At 40.6% G+C, this 21,084-nt stretch overlaps 1 protein-coding gene across 11 annotated transcripts in view; it reads left to right on the forward strand.

Annotated features, from left to right (window-relative positions):
* Positions 1-21,084, forward strand: part of MAPT (microtubule associated protein tau) — an 81,401-nt gene that overhangs the window by 16,198 nt on the left and 44,119 nt on the right. The window contains exon 1 of one of the 11 annotated variants that reach the window (XM_075176855.1): positions 2,887-3,028. The exons of 8 other annotated variants lie outside the window; for them this stretch is intronic. The gene's annotated coding sequence lies outside the window, so the exon portion shown is untranslated. Of the gene's footprint in view, positions 1-2,886; positions 3,029-15,395; positions 15,419-16,040; positions 16,128-21,084 lie in introns of those variants that run through there. 2 more of the 11 variants (XM_075176854.1, XM_075176857.1) reach the window with 2 other exon arrangements.

The raw sequence follows: 21,084 nt of genomic DNA on the forward strand, positions 1-21,084 counted from the left end.
TTACCGCCTACTTCAAAAATAAAAAATTAGATGTGGTTTTGACATAAAACCTCCATTGTCTGTCCAATCTTCAAGAGAACAAACATTGGTGTCTCTAAATTCTGCCTTATTAGCTGTTTTCTTGATTTAATTCCTTCTAATCTCATCCCTTCACTCTCCTCAACATTTATGCCAACCTTAACAACTCTCTTTAATTTATCTCTTTCCACTAGCAAATTCCCAGCGTCCTTTGAACATGCTACCATCAAACTCATCATTAAAAATGGACCCTTCATCCCTCTCCAGCAACAAGCCTCACTATTCTCCTTCTCATCTAAACTACCGTACTTGAAAATGATGTAATTTGTAATTGTGAACCTCTATTTTCTCTAATTCCCTATGATATGGTCTTCACTCTTATTACTCACAGAATCAGCAACTTTCGCTTTTTTGGTAATCTCGGGTCTGCCTTGTATATCCTCCTATTTCTCTGACCAGACCCTTAATATCCCCCATTCCAGCTCTACCTGCTCTCATCATTCTCCTTCTGTTAGTGTATCAGAAGGCTCTGTCCTTGAACAGTTCTTCATCTCCATTTAAACATTTGGTCTTGATCAGCTTAATTGATCTTTCGGATGTCAGTATCACCTATATGCTGATGGCACTGAAATCTATCTCTCAGCTCCCGATTTCTTTCGTCTTCTAGATCTTCTAGCAGATGCTTCATTTTTTTTGGACAATTTAATTGACACTATTTTGTAGGCGGATAGGATATATTTTTTAGCCTTGTATATATCTTTTTATTTGGTGCTGACTCATGGTGCAGTAAATGTAATACATTTAGAACTATTGGAGTTGATTTATTGAAATGTGCTCACTATGGTAAACGTACAGTGGGTACCAGGTTGTATCAAGGACTATTTCAGGGAAGGTTTCTGTACTCCCTGAGCTTGCGGTAGAGTTTTTGACTGGCATGGTACACATGCTATACCGTACTCTAGGTGTCCTAAGATAAGCTCAGGCCCTCTCATGTGTTCTCTCTGCTTGAAACTGAACATGGATGAAAGTAAACAAATTTTTCCTCAGTCTAAATATGTTGATTTTCCTGATATAACAATCACTGTGTATAATATATTTCATTGTCTCTTGTTCCCCAAGTATGCTGCTTTGGGGTAATTTCTGGCTTTACATTTCCATTCACTCTTCACATTTGGACTTGACAAACGCCTGTGTCTTCAACTTAAAAACATCTCTCCCATCTGTCCCTTTGCATGCTGCAACTAATATATTGTTGCATACTGTAATCATATCCCGGCTAGATTATTGCAACACTCCCTTCTGTGGTCTACCACTGAACAGACTGGCTCCACTTCAGTCTGTTGTGAATTCTCACTCTCGTATTATACACCTTTCCTCCTGTTCCTCCGGTACTACTCCTCTCTGCTAGTCTGTACATTGGATCCTCTCCACACCCAGAGTATACTTTAAAGTTCTAGGGGTGAATATATCAAGTTGCGGGTTTCAAAAGTGGAGATGTTGCCTATAGCAACCAATCAGATTCTAGCTATCATTTTGTAGAATGTACTAAATAAATGATAACTAGACTCTGGTTGCATTGAGCAACATCTCCACTTTTCAAACCCACCAAACTCGCAGCTTGAAACTTTTACCCCCTATTCTTAAACTACAAAGTCTTCAACAATGTCACACATCCCTACATCTTTTCTCTAATCTCTGGATACTCACCCAAACGGATCCTCTGCTATGAACATGATTTCTCTTAGGTTGCAACTATTCTTTGCCATACCAGCAGACACAGCGCCGGTGCTAGGGTCCTTGGCGCCCTAGGCACAGTGTGAAAATCGCCCACCCCCCTTTAAAAATCGCGCCCCCCCCTTAAAAATCACGCGCTGCGCTTCCCTCCCCTCAGCTCCGCTCCCCACCCCCCCCCCCCATGTCTTTCTTTAACTTACCTGCATGAAGCTGCTCCTCTCTGCTCTGTCTTCTCCCCTCCACTCACGGACACTGTCGGGCCGTGATGATGACATCATCACGGCCTGTCACTGTCAGTGAGCGGAGGGTAGAAGACAGAGCAGAGAGGAGCAGCTTCATGCAGGTAAGATTCAATAACCCCTTCCCTCCTCTCCTCCCCGTGGATTTCCGTTTTTTTAAAATTTCGAGGCGCCCTGCAGAGCCCGGCGCCCTAGGCAATTGCCTAACCTTGCCTAATGGGAGCGCCGGGCCTGAGCAGACAATCACAGAGTCTCTAAGCTTTTAAAGGCTCCCTGGAAACTCCTCTCTACAGACAAGCATATAACCTGCCCTCATAATAACTTGCTCCACTCAACTTCACGCACCAGAATCTGGTTTACAATCCATTCTGTCAACTTGCATGTTACCTCACCTTTTGTTTCTATTCCTTTTCATCTAGATTGTATGTTCTTTGAGCAGGGTTTTCATTGTTTTGTGTTTGTGATAAAATTGTGTAATTGTTATAGTACCCTGTATGTATTACTTATGTTGGCGCTTCATAAATGAATATTATAATATTCTGTCTTCTCCACTCTGCAGTGTGTTTTAGTAATTGGCAGCTACAACAATACAGGGCCACAAATAGATTCTTCTTTGCTTCTTCTGTTAATAGGATGGAAAAACACAGGACTCTAAGTAGCCCAAAGAATATCTGCCATGATTTTCAGGTGACATCAGTTTGTCACAAGTCCTCACCATCACAACTGCGCCCCTGGTCTTGTCTGGCATAATGCTGCATTTCTCAGTGGCAGACTGTGTTATGCTCCTATGGAAGGGACAGTTTGTTAGGCCTGCTTGTAAAGCTTGCCCCCCCCAGCTCTGGAGTTATTAATAGATGAGACACAGGAAGGATTGATGTAACCCAAGCTGCTCCTCTGCCGGCTCATGTAACTCCACATATGACAAACAGAAAACACAGTCCAGTGTATGTGGATTTCTATGCAAGGGAAAGTGGGAAGTTACCTAGTATTTACTCATCCAAGGCAGAACGGGTTATAGAAAGACTGGCAGTATACAGGTAAGGGCAATCTAGGCTGTTATCCATCTTTCTTTTTGGTCCTGGAAAAGTGCAAACTCACTACACAGTTTTATGTCATTTGAAGGCTAACATAAAATACCAATACATTAATGCATGCAATTTATTTGACCTATATTGTACAATGTGTTTGAAACTTCTGACGTCTCTTTTTTCAAATGCAACTTTTATTGTCTTGTGTATCTACAGAACAAGTATACAAAACTTTCTAAATAACATGAGCCACTAGTATGTGGCAATTTAAGTATCTATTCTAGAGATGGAAGAGTTGTGAGTCTTCATTATAGGACCATATGCTCCCATATCTCAGCAATCTAGTTGTGCGCACATATTGTACATATACAGCCAGTGTTATCCCAAAAGGATTTTACATTACTTTACTTACATTTAAAGAGTGCAGATCCCTAAATCATCTTAGAGGTAACTATCTGGGTTAGCTTGCAGTATAATTTTGGGATAATTTTGTTTACATTTCAAGTATTCTAGTTTGAAATTATTATTGAGCAACATTTCTTAACCTTTGAGTTGTAACCCAAAAATGGCTTCCTTTTTATGATGTTCCCATGCAAAACCATTATGTACAACCACTTATTACACAAATTATTGATCTCATTTGAACAGTAGTTTGTGTGAGTGCCTATACTTTAACATAAACAATATACTTGTAGCGATTGATGAAATAAGTAAAAGGAATTAGGTTGCTTATTTAAAACTGAACTGTGGACGACCCCAATGCTGACTACAGGACACAAAAGGTTAAGATCCCTTGGTGTATACAGCTTGGGTATCCCCACTCTGCAATTATAGTCATGATGAAAAGCTATAAGACATTGGTACATGTAATCTCCAAAGTCTCATAGGTTTCTTCGTCCCATATAATGTTCAAACTCCAACAAATTAATCAGTGGAGTCAGCTATGTTATGCACTCAACCAATATTGGGCCTGACTCATTAAGGGAAGCAAAGTATAAAAAATGAGTAACTTTGCACCTGGGCAAAACCATGTTGCATTGGAGGGGGGGTAAATTTAAAATGTGGGGACAGATTTATAGTTGGGATAGGGCATGTCCTAGATCAACTTTAAATTTCAGTGTAAAAACGAAGCTATCAAGTATCTGTGTGTTAGATGAAAAAACAGCCAGTATTTAACTTATATGCAAAATAATAAACTAATTTGCACTCCTTGCATTGTAACATGGTTTGTACTGGAGAACATTTACTTCATTTTTTTGGGCTGGCTCTCCTTAATGACTTAGGCCCATTACCACTACCAATCCACTAGAAACTATTGCTATCACTGATGCAAAAATCTAATTTTTGGCTCAAAATTATGTCATTAGGATAAAGGGGGGGAGAGGGCCACCCTCATTACATCCACCCTCATTACATCCTCTCATTCCCGGTTACAGGACTTTTTTTGGGCAGCACCCACTCTATGGAATTCTCTCCCTCACACACTAAGACTCTCCTCTGGTCTACAAACTTTCAAGCGTTCTCTGAAAACCAACCTCTTCTGACAAGCTTATAATATTCCTCAACCACCCTCTTAACCTCACTACATTACCCTATTACCACCCGTTAACACAATTTCACACAAGACAACTACCCCTTGACCAACATTGTTGTGTGACAGGATCATTTAGCTTATGAGTCACTTTTACCTTTACAGCCTGGCTGGGCCAAAATGCAAAATGTAGAAAACTCCCATTGTCCCATAGATTGTAAGCTTGCGAGCAGGGCCTTCTCACCTCTTTGTCTGTTTTACCCAGTTTGTTTATTAGTTTACTTTGTTTGTCCCCAATTGTAAAGCGCTACGGAATATGTTGGCGCTATATAAATAAATGATGATGATGATGATGAGGGCGCAATTACAGTGACGTTCCCAGCCTCGCTGGGGGCGAATAGCTTTTGCTCTCTGCAACAGTGTTCTAATACTCAGATGTACTGCTTGATGGGTCTTGCGTAAAATTTTAATGTGATGCAAATTTAACACCATCCAGGTTGCACTACTGCTAAAGTGTGGAACAAATTGCATTTGTCTCTTCTTTGCAGAGATTTTTTTTTTTAAAGATGGCTGCTCACTCGTTTGCGTTAATCTTCTCACTACTATAAAGGAATTTGAATATCTCTCAGTCTTTACAATTTTGATATTTGTGCTGAAAGGTGCATTAAATGCTTGTTTCTAACCATCCAGAAAAACACTAAAAGCATTCGGGTGCATAGTCTGAAATTGCGCTGCTCTAACACAGTGAATGAATGGGGAATGCTTGTCCCCTGTCACACAGGAGCTGTATGCTGTAATACCCTCCACACCTCTTATATTGTAAGTTCATTTGGACAGGGCAGAGCAGAATTAAGGCTTTGGGAGGCCTGGGGCCTTTATTTAAGACAGGGGGCCTCCATGGTCTAAAATTAAGGGCATAGTGTCATCATTAATGAATTTCCCCGTCCATATTTCTCTGATTGCAGTCCCCTTTCTAGCTGCTATTGCAGCCTCCTCACTATAGGTCTCATTGCAGTCCCATTCCTATAGGTCTCATTGCAGCCCCCCCTTTATAGCTGTCATTACAGCCCGATCCCTATAGCTCTTATTACAGCTCCGTCCCTATAGCTCTCGTTGCAACTGGCTCCATATAGCTCTCATTGCATCTTGCTTACCTTTAGCTGTGACTGCCTTCCTGCCGCTCCGCTGCAAACTCCTCGCTGCTCAAACAGAAAGAGAATACACTTTTGTGTACACTCTTTGAGCTAAATGTAGAATGCTGTGTAAATGGAAATATAATAATAATATTCAGACACACATAAGGCTAATAGCTAATATGGTTTTGTCAAGCATCTGTTTTTTCATAAAACATGCATTTCCGTACTGCGCATGTGTAACAATAAAAGGCTGCAGACGTTCAGATCCAGATTTTAGCTCATATTAAGCTTACGACTCCTTTATTCTGGAGAGGCAGAATTGGGAAGGGAAAGGGGACGCAAACATAAGCCAAGCAGAATAAGGTGTGTATACGTAATGGTGACTCACATTAAGAGGGTTTCCATTCAGTGGGTAGGTGTGCTTCTGGGGGAGTACTAGACTGGCGGTATAGAATGCAGTGTATGTGTGCTCAGTATTTAATATTACCAGTTGTAATAGTTTCTGGCCACCTTGTGCAAATTTAGGGGGGATTCTCTATTCACCAGGGAACATATTTTTAATTGCCAAAGTGACCGACATCTGAGGTTTGCCATGTTCTGCACTATTCCTTCAACAAAGGACAGGGGTAGGGTGGTGGTGGTGGCAAGAATGTTTCTCAAAGGGTGTACTTTAAAACTATACAGTAAATAGCTTTTAGGATTTACTCAGGCTTACTATTTACATTTATCAGATCTACAGATATTTATAGAAATAGAATGAATTATTTCTAGAATTGTTTTCTTTTTGGCGTAGATGAGCAATGTTTCTTATGCTAGCATAAACTATGGTTAAGAATTATGATGTTGAGGTCCTAGCCATTCTTCTTAAAGATCAGAAAAGATTGCTCTTGTTGATTTAAAATTCTGGTGAAATTCTGATCATAGACTCCCTTTGGTTAGAGGTTGTATTGTGACAGTTGCATACAGCGTATAAAACTGAATATAATGTGACGTATCTTTCTTGTAAATTTGAACTGATAGTATTCTCCAAGGGCACACCCATACTTTATTGGAAGGGGGATGGGTTGTGGAATATATCTCAAGCGCTTTGACTCTTTGTGATCCTAATATGCATATTCATTACATTGAATGTAATTACCAGCAATATTTTCTCCTGCTGTTGAGTAAGGTCCTTCACATTCCATTGGTAAAGTCTGGTGAGTTTACCTGCTATTGTGAAATGCTACTAAGATATTTTTCTTCGTTCAGTTGTGAAATACTATTGAGTGCTGAACGTTGTAAACCAAATTAAAGCTCTCTTGACACATAACACAAACTGTTGGTGTAGAATTATATGAGGGTTCTTTGTGCAAAGTTCCTATTAACTTTCTAACTGTACTATGCATGCAAAATGCTTATATGAATGCTTTCTGCTGTGTTCTAATTTGCTCTTCCTTTGCTCTGAGAAGGTTCAGTGCAAGTCAGAAATTCTCCTTCTGATGTAAATGTCCACCCATTATATATCTTGTAATGTCGTGATAGCTGTGGAGGACTTTTTTTTCCATGCCTGACATAGTTGTGTTGTGGCCTGTTGATGAAATATATTGGAGAGAGGTCCTTTCTTAAATGTTGGTGAAATTACTTTTATCTTTGCTTTGTGTTCTGGTAAAAGAAGTGTTCTTCTTATGGAACATTAGTTAAAGGTTATGGTGTGGAAGGGTATGACTGAATGAATTTGGAATGCTTAAACATGTACTAATGTACTGTTTTTGGTGTGAAATGCAAGTGTTTGTCCTTTGTGCGGAATCTGCTAGAGAAATGTCAATAGAAAGCACTTGTTGGTGTGGACTGGGTGAGAAACAAACTTGTAGACGGCCAAGTGTAAATCAGTATAAAACATATTTGCCTACTCTCCCGGAGTTCCCAGGAGGCTCACGAATTTCGGGGAGGACTCCCGGAAGAGTAGGCAAAACTTCCGGATTCGCCGAAATTCACGGCATTGAATGGCGGGGCTTAATCACATCATTAAGCCCCTCCCCCGCTATTCAATGCCGCGAATTTCGGCATTTGATAGTGCCCCCTGTCACATGACTTCTCCCCGAGAGATCCCGGGGGAGAAGTTTTGAAAGTTGGCATGTATGGTATAGTAGGATTTTACTAAATGACTCAAATGTTTATGTATCTATCCCTCAGACACCGGACATTTCTGACTACAAATTGAGAAAGGAGAGAGTGCTATTTTACTTCATATCCATAATGAGACTGAAAGGTATTTACTGTATAGAGCTTTTACGGGATATATATATTCATACACTCAGTGGACACTTTATTAGGTACACCTTTCTAGTATTGGATAGGACCCACTGTGCCCCTAGTACAGCCTGAATTATTTGTTGCATGAATTCAACTACGTGTTGAAAACATTTCTTAGAGATTCTGGTCCATGTTGACACCACAACATAACACAGTTGCTGCAGATTTGTCGGCTGCACATTCATGCTGCGAGCTCCTGTTCCACCACATCCCAAAAGGGCTCTATTATAGTGAGATCTGGTGACTGTGGAGGCCAGTGGAGTACACTGAACTGATTGTCATGTTTGTGGAACCAGGTTGAGATTATGTGTGACATGGGGCGTTATCCTGCTTGAAGTATCCATTAGAAGATGGGTAGACTATGACCATAAAGGGATGCACAAGGTTAGCACAATGCTCAAGTAGGCTGTGGCATTTAAATAATGCCCACTTGGTATTAAGGAGCCTAATGTGTGCCAAGAAAACAATCCCAACAACATTACACCACCACCAGCCTGCACCATTGACACAAGGCAGGATGGTTCCATGGATTCATCATCATCATCATCATCATCATTTATTTATATAGCTCCACTAATTCCGCAGCGCTATACAGAGAACTCACTCACATCAGTCCCTGCCCCATTGGAGCTTACAGTCTAAATTCCCTAATATAGACACACATACAGACAGACACAGACAGACAGACAGAGAGGGAGACAGACAAACACAGACTAGGGTCAATTTTTGATAGCAGCCAATTAACCTACCAGTATGTTTTTGGAGTGTGGGAGGAAACCAGAGCTCCCGGAGGAAACCCATGCAAACACAGGGTGAACATACAACATACTGCCACTTCTCCGCTTACTTTGATTGGAAATTCCAATTCAATTTAACTAAATTTCACCATTCATTAATCTTCCACTTTGGCCACTATATGTATATATTAGAGATGTTCACTAACTCCTGTGTTCTGGTTTTGGTTTTTGGATCTGGATTAACTTCGTATTTTGGTTTCGGCAAAACCACCCTTGCGTTTTTTTTTGTTTTGTTTTGTTTTTCTAAAATCCAGATTTTTTTTTATTGCTAAAATCACATATTGTTTATTTTTTCCCCTCTGCATTATTATTAACATCAATAACACTAATTTCAAGTCATTTGTAGTCAATTTTGGCCACCTCACAGGTCACAATATTATTTTCAAAGACTTTCAAACAGAGACTGCAGATTTAGAAGACCAAGCCTACCAGACCTATTATTTGTATTTCAGCAATGACAATTAGCAATGGAGCAATGGAGGTCTCCTCTTTGTGTGTAACCTATATAACTAGGGATGTGCACCGGCGACTTTTGAGGTCTCGTGTTTTGTGTTTTGGATCCGGATTTTCGTTATTTTTGGGGTTCGGATTTGTCTCGCAAAACACTTGACGAAAGGTCTCGGTTCGGATTTAAGGTTTTGGATTCGGATTTTTTTTGAAAAAAACATAAAAAGTTTAAAAATCAAGTTTTTGGGCTTATTTTCACTCCTACGCTATTATTAACCTCAAAAACATTCAATAACAAGCATTTCCACTAATTTACAGTGTATTCTGAACACCTCACAATATAGTTATTAGTCCAAAACGTTGCAACAAGGTATCTTTCTGGACTGCGTAGAGAAGTGGGTCACCACAATATATATTAAAAACCCTGAACTTTTATGATTCGCACCAATAAATGTACCTGGACTGCGTAGAGGAGTGGGTCACCACAATATATATTAAAAACCCTGAACTTTTATGAATCGCACCAATAAATGTACCTGGACTGCGTAGAGGAGTGGGTCACCACAATATATATTAAAAACCCTGAACTTTTATGATTCGCACCAATAAATGTACCTGGACTGCCTAGAGGAGTGGGTCACCACAATATATATTAAAAACCATCAACTTGTATGATTCGCACCAATAAATGTACCTGGACTGCGTAGAGGAGTGGGTCACCACAATATATATTAAAAACCCTGAACTTTTATGATTCGCACCATTAAATGTACCTGGACTGCGTAGAGGAGTGGGTCACCACAATATATATTAAAAACCCTGAACTTTTATGAATCGCACCAATAAATGTACCTGGACTGCGTAGAGGAGTGGGTCACCACAATATATTAAAAACCCTGAACTTTTATGAATCGCACCAATAAATGTACCTGGACTGCGTAGAGGAGTGGGTCACCACAATATATTAAAAACCCTGAACTTTTATGAATCGCACCAATAAATGTACCTGGACTGCGTAGAGGAGTGGGTCACCACAATATATTAAAAACCCTGAACTTTTATGAATCGCACCAATAAATGTACCTGGACTGCGTAGAGGAGTGGGTCACCACAATATATATTAAAAACCCTGAACTTTTATGATTCGCACCATTAAATGTACCTGGACTGCGTAGAGGAGTGGGTCACCACAATATATTAAAAACCCTGAACTTTTATGAATCGCACCAATAAATGTACCTGGACTGCGTAGAGGAGTGGGTCACCACAATATATTAAAAACCCTGAACTTTTATGAATCGCACCAATAAATGTACCTGGACTGCGTAGAGGAGTGGGTCACCACAATATATTAAAAACCCTGAACTTTTATGAATCGCACCAATAAATGTACCTGGACTGCGTAGAGGAGTGGGTCACCACAATATATTAAAAACCCTGAACTTTTATGAATCGCACCAATAAATGTACCTGGACTGCGTAGAGGAGTGGGTCACCACAATATATTAAAAACCCTGAACTTTTATGAATCGCACCAATAAATGTACCTGGACTGCGTAGAGGAGTGGGTCACCACAATATAATAAAAACCCTGAACTTTTATGAATCGCACCAATAAATGTACCTGGACTGCGTAGAGGAGTGGGTCACCACAATATATTAAAAACCCTGAACTTTTATGAATCGCACCAATAAATGTACCTGGACTGCGTAGAGGAGTGGGTCACCACAATATATTAAAAACCCTGAACTTTTATGAATCGCACCAATAAATGTACCTGGACTGCGTAGAGCAGTTGGTCACCACAATATATTAAAAACCCTGAACTTTTATGATTCGCACCAATAAATGTACCTGGACTGCGTAGAGGAGTGGGCACTGGGCACCACAATAAAATATATAAAAAACCTTCAACAGGTCTGCATTACACTACACATACGGCTGCTCCTCCATCCTCTCCATCATATACATGTTGGAGTTTTAGCGTGTGACAACCTCTTGTTTTTGATAATGTCAGTGCATTTTGAATATTTTTCAATTTGCCCCACACCACTGAATGTACTTTATCTATGATACGCATCTATCTATCTTGACTGCGTAGTGTGCTGGCCCCGGTACACAATTTGGTACCGAGGCCACAATATAATTAAAAAACCCTCCACGTGTCAGAATTCCACCAAACAAGTATCTGGACTGCGTAGTGGGGTGGCTCCGGTACCCAATTTGATACCGGGGCCACAATAAAATAAATACACCCTCCACGTGTCAGAATTCCACCAAACAAGTATCTGGACTGCGTAGTGGGGTGGCCCCGGTACCCAATTTGATACCGGGGCCACAATAAAATAAATACACCCTCAACTGGTCTGAATTCCACCAAACAAGTATCTGGACTGCGTAGTGGGGTGGCCCCGGTACCCAATTTGATACCGGGGCCACAATACCTCCTCCAAACATGGTACAGACAATTCGTCATTGAGATCCCATCAAGTATGTTAAAGACAGACAGGGTCGAAGTGTTATTGGTTGACTTTGTAAACCAAAAAACTGTCCCTGTTGCACATAGTCGTGCAATGAAGACTGACTTTTTCATTTAAAGGCACCATCTTTCAAGTGTAGTGTTTGTAAGTCTAAGTCATATTATACTTTTGGTAAAATTGGTTTATTTTGTTCCTCTTTATGGTAACTACTAATAGAATTAAAGTATTAAATAGAAGCGGCAGTTCCTCTTTATGGTAATTAGTAATAGAATTAAAGTATTAAATAGAATTAAAGTATTAAATAGAATTAAAGTATTAAATAGAGTGGTATAGAGTTGTAGTGTGGTATAGATAGAGTGGTCCCCACAATATAATAATAAAACCCTCAACTGGTCTGAATTCCACCAAACAAGTATCTGGACTGCGTAGTGGGGTGGCCCCGGTACCCATTTTGATACCGGGGCCACAATAAAATAAATACATCCTCAACTGGTCTGAATTCCACCAAACAAGTATCTGGACTGCGTAGTGGGGTGGCCCCGGTACCCAATTTGATACCGGGGCCACATTACCTCCTCCAATTTCCAAGTGTAGTGTTTATAACATCTTAACACTACACTAATTCTAGCACGTCAAAACCTCTTGTTTTAAATAATGACAGGGCATTTAACTTTTGATTTAATTTATTGAATTTGTTGGCATTTTCTTTTACTTTTTGAACATGGCAAACGACTGTTGAATGGTCACATAATGCCAAAAAAAAAGTTGCAAGATGGAATTGTCCTTGGGCCCTCCCACCCACCCTTATGTTGTTGAAATAGGACATGCACACTTTAACAAACCAATCATTTCAGCGACAGGGCCTACCAAACAACTGTGGCTGAAATGATTGGTTTGTTTGGGCCCCCACACCAATAAAACAATTCATCTCTCCCTGTACAAACTAAACAGGCTCTACTGTGGAAAGATGTCGTCCTTATCCTCAACCTCTGATTCCTCTCCCCCTACAGTGTACTTCCTCCTCCTCACACATTATCAATTCGTCCCCGCTGGACTCCACAACCACAGTCCCTCTGTACTGTCTGGAGGGCAGTGCTGTACTTCATTGAGGAATTGATTATTCATTTTTATAAACATCATTTTTTCAACGTTGTGAGGAAGCAACCTCCTTCGCCGCTCACTGACCAGGTTCCCCGCTGCACTAAAAACTCTTTCCGAGTACACACTGGAGGGGGGACAACTCAGGTAAAAAATAGAGCCAGTTTGTACAGGGGCTTCCAAACTGCCTTTTGGAGTTCTACCACGTCACTACCTCTAGTTAATTTAGATTGCAAGGCTTGTAAATATAAATACTTTGAAGATAAAAAAAAGCAGGCTGCACAGACTGTGGAGCTAGAAAGTGAAATTAAATGGACCACGTTACTTTGGTGGCTATCTATGCCCCCCCCCCCCCCCCCCCCGCCCTACACTTGTAGTTGAATATAAATAAAGCAGCCTGCATAGACTGTAGAACTAGCAATTCAAATATACAAAGAAATGGACAAAGGTAGTTTGGTATCTGTCTGCATCAGATCCCCTCTCCACTAGGAGTAAAACAGAAAACTTTTCAGCCGTTATATAATCTAGAATATAAATAGAAATTGAGAAATGCAATTTGGTATCTGTCTGCATCATAATCATCAACATCCTCCTCAGCGCCAGCTACATCAATATCCTCCTCCCAGTGTACAACATTCACACCTTCATTAGCCAAATCTGTAACTGGACTGTGGGTGATCCTTCCAGCATATGCAGAGGGCGTGCTGCAAATGCTGGATGGAGTCACCTCTTCCCGTACAGTGATGGGAAGGTCAGGGTTCACAACCAACAACACCCTTGGACTCGCCTTGGGGATTTGTGATGTCATCTGTTTAGAAGGCAGAGTTCTTTGCTGTTTTGTTGTTGTTGCTGACAGCATAACTCTCTTAAATTTTTTGTAGGGGGGGGGGGGGAGGGCTTAGATCCTTGGGTGAAGCTGGACCACTAGTCATGAACACGGGACAGGGCCTAAGCCGTTCCTTGCCACTACTTGTCGTAATTGGCATATTGCCAACTTTACGTTTCTCCTCAGATGATTTTAAGTTTCTTTTTTTGCTGTTTTTTGAGAACTTGGGCTTTTTGGATTTTACATGCCCTGTACTAGGAGATTGGGCATCGTGCTTGCCAGACGACGTTGATGGCATTTCATCGTCTATGTCATGACTAGTGGCAGCAGCTTCAGCATTAGGAGGAAGTGGGTCTTGATCTTTCCCTACTTTATCCTCCAAATTTTTGGTCTCCATTATATGTAGCACAAGATACTGCAGAATGTGTGAACTTGGTAATATTGCAGTACCAATGGACTTATACTGCTGGATTGGTTTTGCAAATTTGGTTATAATTATATTTTTTTTTTTTAATTTTTAATTTTTTATTTTTTTTTACTTTTTTTTTATTTTTTAAAAACTTGGGAATAATGGGGAAATAACTATGCCCTTAGAAGCACAGAGCACAGGACACAGCACCACTGGACTGAACAGGACACGGCACAGGACCCAGCAGCACTACGGAACTCAGCAGGACAGAGCACAGGACACAGCACCACTGGACTGATACTGCAGAATGTGTGAACTTTGTAATATTGCAGTACCACTGGACTTTTACTGCTGAATGTGTGAACTTGGTAATATTGCAGTACCAATGGGCTTATACTGCAGGATTGGTTGTGCAAATTTTGTGGTAATTAAAAAAAATTAAATTAGTTTTTGGTATTTTTTTAAATAACTTTTTTTTATTTTTTTAAACACAGGGGAATATTGGGGAAATAACTATGCCCTTAGAAGCACAGAGCACAGGACACAGCACCACTGGACTGAACAGGACACAGCACAGGACCCAGCAGCACCACTGACCTCAGAAGGACAGAGCACAGCACACAGCACCACTGGACTGATACTGCAGAACACAGCACAGCACAGCACAGAACTAAACAGCACAGCACAGAACTAAACAGCACAGCACGAGATCTACCAGGACAGAGGACCACCTAACACACCCTCCCTCTACCCTGATCAATGCCCGAGTGAAGATGGCGGCGACTAGCGGGGAATTTATAGGATCCGAGTATCGCGAGATCCGACAACGGGATTATGAGTCAGAGCCTCAGTTTCAGATTTGAATTTGGCGCCAATACCCGGATCTGTCTCGGATCCGACTCGGATCGGCAACGTTCGGGTGGGCTCGGATTTCATAAATCCGAGTGCGCTCATCCCTATATATAACGCTGTACAATTTGACTGCAAATTCAGAAGACCAAGCCTGTCAGACCTAGTATTTGTATTTTAGCAATGACAATTAGCAATGGAGCTCTCCTCTTTGTGTGTTACCTATATAACACTGTACATTATGGGACTGCAGATTTAGAAGACAAAGCCAGACCTATTAATTCTTTCTATTTCAGCAATGACAATTGGCAATGGGGCAATGGAGCTCTCCTGAATTTCACTCTAGACTTTGAAGAACACTGCTACCCCTCCTCTTTCTATTCTACCTTTGACGCTGCCCTACTGCTGTACTGCTGTACAGACTGCCAAGAACTATGCTACCCCTTCTGTGTCCCTCTGTGAAATGGCGCTGGATCGCCGTGGAGGGCGGTACTTATAGAATCCAAAACTCGCGAGATGCGAGATCTGACGAGGTAACAATGACGTTTTGCCTCGCTTTCAATTCCGAGGGCGTGCGAAAGTTCCTTTTTTAGTTGAGCCGCTCTTGCTACCTAAAGAGTAGAGCGCGAGTTCCATACCCAATATTGTGCGAAAGTACTGAGCCGACTTGGCTCGGTACTTGGATCTGCTAAGTTTGGGTGTGTTCGGTTCTCGGGGAACCGAGCCTGAGCATCTCTAAAATATATATACATTTATATATATATATATATATATATATATATATATATATATATATATATATATATATAGCCCCACATGTCACATAATCTTAGTTTTATTTTTGTCCTCACAGGCAGTTCCATTTTTCATAGTGGACATACGTCTTCAGTTGATCCCATAAAATGGTGAGATGTTATGTGTGACCATTTCCATTCTTTAACTGTAGTTATTCACCAAATTAAACTCCCAGTAGCTTCACTGGCAGTGCTATTAAAGTTAGTTTATATTTCTCCAAAGAGAACTTCCCCAGATAAACTGCTGACGGGCTGAAGTGTGTGAGAGAGGGGGTGCCTGCTGCCTGAAGATAAAACATTCACCCTGTCATTAGGATTCCCTGTAGCACAAGATAAACCAGAGAAGCCTCCCTCTGTGGTTATCTGTCCCAAGTAGAGTCCTCACACAGAGACAGATACTGGTCACAGAAACACGGGTGCATTAGTGCACTGGGGGTCTATTAGAAAGGTAGGTCTGCATATTTGACTTTATCTTTCATTATTTTAATTCTAGACATATAGGGGAAAATCCATATTGTCACAATGCCTGACTTCGCTCATTTCTGGATTCTATGCCCGAACATTGCTGATTTTCCTTGCACTTCTATGGCAGAGATGCATCGCCCCCCATAGAGTGCCTTATTTATAGACCCAATGTAGAACAGCCAAATACCCACAAATATTGTGCTTTTCTAAGCCTTTGTTATGTAAATATGTAAATGTAAAAACAGTTTTCAGTATATGTATAGCGGAGTGGTGGCACATTGGTTAGCATTGCTGACTCACAGAGCTGGGCTCAAGCTTATTATGTGTCCCCTGGGTGCTCCAGTGTTTTTGCACAGTACAAAAACATACTAGTAGGGTATTTGGCTTCTGAGAAAAATTAACTCTAGTGTGTGTGTGTGTTTGCATGGTAAATTTACACTGTAAGCTGCTATGGTACAGGGACAGATGTAAATGATTAAATATTCTCTGTAAAGTACTGTGTAATGTGTAGATGCTGTATAAATAAAGGTTAATAAATACATTTAAATGTTAATAATATATGGATCACTGGGTGTCTTAGGTCTCCTGAGCTATATTAAATCTTTCTTGTGCCTATTCAGGACCGATGTTTTATTTTTATAACGCAGAGGGATATGTGCCAAAATAAGACTGGAATCTTTTTATGTTAAAACAAGTAATGTGTGTTTTATAACAGTCCCTCACCAACTATCTACACTATTTTCACTGCTCCCTCTATTCAGGATGATCTATAAATAGTGGTGTCAAAAAATAAGCTGTTATTAAAATGTATTGTCCAGGGTTGCACTGACCAGCAGATTTTCAATGCAGCCTTCAAGGTGCAGTTATCATTAGAATAAACATTTAACTGTTTTATTTCCAGATTGCTCAGCTTAGAAGGAACATTGACTGAGACATGTTCTTTTACATTGGAAAACACTTATATCAACTGGCTTTCTTTGCATGTGCTACTCTTTAAGCATGCTTTGCATAAAAAGTATAGCTGGTGGTATATTTTGTATCTCATAACCACACACCCTGATACACAATGTTTGCAGAAGGAGGGTGCTCTCAAGCTCATCACACATCATAGGACAGGCCAATCCTGACCACTAAATATCACATTTGGCTTTGCACCTAGAGTGAGCGGATTACTTTTACCATCACAGGAGCCTATTAGTGCAGCTAGAAGATAACCACAGATACATACTGGTAGCTGTCACCTTCCAATCACATTTACCAATATTTCCGGTAGCAATCCAGTCGAATCAAATCGCATTATTATCTGGTAATACATGCTCTGCAATATCGAGACAATTGCTCAATATCAGCTCTGATATAGTTGCATGTATGCCCAGCAGTATAGGAGAGAGCAGACGCAGTACACACTTTTTTGACTGCTGAATAATCAGTATCTGCCACCTTGGCGTTACTGTATGACCAGCTTTAGAAAGATGTATTTGTCCTATCAGTTATCATGTAAGAAGGGGGATCTTCTTCTTCGCACTGCTTGAGTTGTAAGACATCGGACACTGTACCAGTTATCTGCAGAACTTGCCGTGTGCAATGACAGGATGCAGTAAAATGTATATATGTTTTTGTTTCTCATTTTTAAAATGATTCTCGAAATAGTTCCCATTGTATTAGTTCTTTCAAAAGCTTTCACCAAGTGAAGGGGGGCTTAGTGCTTAGTATTCCTGAGTAAGGGTACTCTGGGCCTTGGGTACAGCTTTCACCATTTTGCTGTTTGTGTTGAGTTTTGCTCCCCAAGGTCTGTGTTGATTTCTTCCCACAGTCTAAACATTGGCTTTTAACTATATTGACCCTAATAAGTCTGGGTGTACTTGTGAATCTGTGGTAGGGGAATTAGCTTGCAAGCTTCACTAGGATAGGGGCTAAAGTGAATGAATAAACATTATTTGTATAGTGCTGAAGAACATGTTGACATTACATAAATAAAGAATGATAATTCACATTATATTAACAGTACCCATGAGTTCTCTTGTCACAAAAATCCAATTTTCGACACATCTGTTCATCTTATCTGGGTGACAAATGGAAGCAAAGTTTACCTTGAATTGTACTTAATTTTCTCTATTCCATTTTTACACAAACTAGCAACAGATATATCTTGTTGTACTTATCCCTTGGTGGCATATGGTTCATTGCACCTCTGAGCTCAGCATAGATACTCTCATTCCCTGACAGTGAAATATGGTAATATAATGGAATGAGTCCAAACATGGCCACAGTTTGTCGCGTCAACTGAAAACTCATCCCCCAGAGAGCTGGTCTGAGAACACAGTTCTGTCATGTATCGCTACTTATGTTTCTATCTTGTGTGATCCTCCTTCATTTTCATGCCCCCAGTGTTGTGTAATGCAAAATTCTTCCATTGATTGCCTAGTGGGCCATGGCTGTTATACAAGCACCTCAATATTGCTCATAATGCATGTTAGCTGCCATGCTTTAAACTAAGAATGAAAACTGATCAGACATATTATTTACAGACCAGTCAATGTATGCCATAAATGCTGGGAGTGCGAGTAATACATTTCATCCTCTGCTGTCTATAAATACCATTCAGACTTTGGTAGGAGACTCATCAGTCTGCATGGAGCATGAAAATACACACACACAGTAGTGTATGCTGGGTAATACGTGCAGTCTGTCATTGCTTTACCCCTGTTTTTTTTTATGTCTTAATGCACTATTTTGTGAATAGTGGCTTGCCCGTGGCATTGTGCAGGGGTTCTCACTAAGCCCTGACAGTGCAGGTTTTCCATATCTCCTTGCTGGAGCACAGGTGTATTTATTACTGAGTGACACATTGTAAACATCCACAATTATTTATCTTGTGAGCTGGAAAACTGCACTGTTAGGGGTCCCTGAAGACTTGGGGGTATATTTACTAAACTGCGGTTTTGGAAAAGTGGAGATGTTGCCTATAGCAACCAATCAGATTCTAGCTTTCATTTATTTAGTGCATTGTACAAAATGACAGCTAGAATCTGATTGGTTGCTATAGGCAACATCTCCACTTTTTCAAACCCGCAGTTTAGTATATATACCCCTTGGTCTGAGAAACATTGGATCAACAGTGCATCAAAATGGAAGTTATTGCAGAACTGCACATTTCTGCCCCATTTAAAGGGAAGAACTAGGTATTTTTTGCTAAATGTGAGTTAGGTGCAAGAGTGTTTCACTCTAGGCAAAAATGTGTTGCAGTACAAGATATTTTAATGATCGTGCATTTATGGGAGCGTTCACACTTTAGTATGTGGCTTTTCACCCCACAAAACAACCTGATTATGCTTGAAGGTAGTGAAGATTGGGTGTTGCCCTATACCTTCAATGAGAAGCATTCTGCACCAAATGGGCACACTTTATTCAGGAAAGAGCATTTTTAGGCCCCCATGTACCAATGAAAGAAAACATTATTATCTAGTAATGTAACACTTGTAATAAAGACAGCCTTGATGTCCCCTTGTTTGCATTAGTAATTTAAGCATACTTTATTAAGATCATGGAGCGGAGATCGCAGGGGAACTTGACGCTGCTAATCGCACCATTCCAGTTCCGTCCCCCGCATCGATTGCATCATCGCGCTTAAGGTTGCGAGACCAAAATGTGGCGATTAGTGATAAATCACGTCATTGATGCCCCATTCTCCGGGAGAAAGGCTCTCCCGGGTGTCAATGGAAACTGACCAAAATTCTTGAGTCTCATGGATATTCCGAGTGAGTAGGCAAGTAAGACTTTAAGGCATAAATTAGAGTGTACCGAGGAATTTATTTTGGGAAAATGTACAATTAGAATAAATGTAGGGACTAGTTCAAAAATGATAGTGGTCAGGACTGGAAACATGTATTCCCATCTTGGCTCACTTTGCCAAATATGGATGTGCTCCTTCCTTGCTATGGGCTCAGCTCCAGTGGTCAGGTAGGCATATTTCCACGTGTTTTCTATTTGGTAAAAGAGCCTTTCAGTCCCTGTGTTCCTCTGGTAATAACTTGAATAAGTGTTGCCATAGTGGTTCATCTACCGAGGTGAAACTAAACATTAGCCATAGACTACAATGGAATAGTGCCCATCTTACATAATGGTCATGGGAAATGATAGTGCTCTTAAACAAAATATAGCATTTCAAAGGATATCTATAACACATAGGAGAAACCTTGATTTCTTCAAGGAGAAGTATAATCCAAAAATATATATTTTTTAATATATAGCACACTGTTCCTTTAATTAGCAGAGCAATCTTGGTTCAATTTAATTATCAACATTGGAGAAGATGACTTCTAGTAAAAGTCATTTCATGAACCCCAGTACAGGTGAACAGGCCTCTCTATATGTGACAGTTCTGCCTTAGCATGAGTGACCTATTCATTAGTATAAAGCTGAGGGTAGCGGTACCATGGAAATATTTTTTCACAGAAGTCTTTTTTCCTAGATTTGCATGTTGTCACCAGGGAGTAGTTATTCCTTTACAGCAGTGATGGACAACCTGATAGGCTGCACATTGCCCTTAATCTCAGCAAGTTAAAACAATACATTTAATTAAAGAGAAAGAAACCTACCTGTAATAACATATCAGAAGGCATTTTAAACACGTCTCACAAGCTATAGCAAACAATTCTAACAATAATGCAGGAAAACACTGGGGCCTGAGGGGAGGGCTTTAGGGGCACACACAGTATTGTCAGGGGGGGGGGGGTTTCCCCCTCCGAAAAAAACCCAAAAAACCGAGAGAGCTGCCCCGCATGCGTCCGCTCCGTTTTGGCAGCACTGCTGTATACACCGCCGCGGACGCTGCTGTATGGTACAGTGCCGCTATGTGGGGCACTACGTTAGCAGAGGGGAGAGGTTTCTGGAGACCCAGAAACCCCCCCTGCGTGCGCCACTGGGCTTAGAGGGCTACA

Source organism: Mixophyes fleayi, chromosome 6, assembly GCF_038048845.1.
Source record: "Mixophyes fleayi isolate aMixFle1 chromosome 6, aMixFle1.hap1, whole genome shotgun sequence".
Classification (NCBI taxonomy): Eukaryota; Metazoa; Chordata; class Amphibia; order Anura; family Limnodynastidae; genus Mixophyes; species Mixophyes fleayi.